Below are 1,460 nucleotides of genomic sequence, written 5' to 3'. Positions count from 1 at the left end.
GTATCTCTTTACTGGTAGGTGAACAGAGGCATGAGGTAAAGAAACACAAATTTGCTGCAACCCCCATTCCGAACACTACAATACCCCTTCCGAACGCTGCAACCCCCATTCAGAATGCCGCAACCCCCATTCCGAACGCAGCAACCCCCATTCCGAACGTTGCAACCCCCATTCCGAACGCAGCAACCCCCATTCCGAACGCTGCAACCCCCATTCCGAACGCCACAACCCCCATTCCGAACGCCACAACCCCCATTCCGTACGCTGCAACCCCCATTCCGAACGCTGCAACCCCCATTCCGAACGCCACAACCCCCATTCCGAACCCCACAACCCCCATTCCGAACGCCACAACCCCCATTCCGAACGCCACAACCCCCATTCCGAACGCTGCAACCCCCATTCCGAACGCCACAACCCCCATTCCGAACCCCACAACCCCCATTTCGAACGCCACAACCCCCATTCCGAACGCCACAACCCCCATTCCGAACCCCATAACCCCCATTCCGAACCCCACAACCCCCATTCCGAACCCCACAACCCCCATTCCGAACCCCACAACCCCCATTCCGAACCCCACAACCCCCATTCCGAACCCCACAACCCCCATTCCGAACCCCACAACCCATTCCGAACCCCACAACCCCCATTCCGAACGCCACAACCCCCATTCCGAACGCCACAACCCCCATTCCGAACCCCACAACCCCCATTCCGAACGCCACAACCCCCATTCCGAACCCCACAACCCCCATTCCGAACCCCACAACCCCCATTCCGAACCCCACAACCCCCATTCCGAACGCTGCAACCCCCATTCCGAACGCTGCAACCCCCATTCCGAACGCCACAACCCCCATTCCGAACCCCACAACCCCCATTCCGAACCCCACAACCCCCATTCCGAACGCCACAACCCCCATTCCGAACGCCACAACCCCCATTCCGAACGCTGCAACCCCCATTCCGAACGCCACAACCCCCATTCCGAACGCCACAACCCCCATTCCGAACCCCACAACCCCCATTCCGAACGCCACAACCCATAACACGATCACAACTAATAACAATTACGAGTTTCTTCACGCTTGCACAACGAGTCAAAAGTTTCTCTGAATATCGCATTTCTCTCCAATAATCGTACGTCAGTCTCCAAACTCTGGCCATAACACTCCATGTTACGATAGCAGGGCCTAGACGAGCGATAACATTAGAAAGATATCGCTCATTAACCGCACCAAACAGTGCTCACACCGCTCATTCAAGATTACTGCTGGGTGAACAGGGGCGGGGGAGTGAGCAGTTGTGGACTGGTGCCCAGTCAATCGTCGTCTCAGTTAGTAGGTCGAATTATTCATAATATATATAAGCCTAACTTGCATCGAAATACATTTATTTATTATCAAAATCTGCTGATGCAAAACTAAAAGGATCAGATATATTGTAAAATTAGTCCC

Source organism: Procambarus clarkii, chromosome 88, assembly GCF_040958095.1.
Source record: "Procambarus clarkii isolate CNS0578487 chromosome 88, FALCON_Pclarkii_2.0, whole genome shotgun sequence".
Lineage (NCBI taxonomy): Eukaryota > Metazoa > Arthropoda > Malacostraca > Decapoda > Cambaridae > Procambarus > Procambarus clarkii.
Note: the sequence above shows the minus strand (reverse complement) of the source record.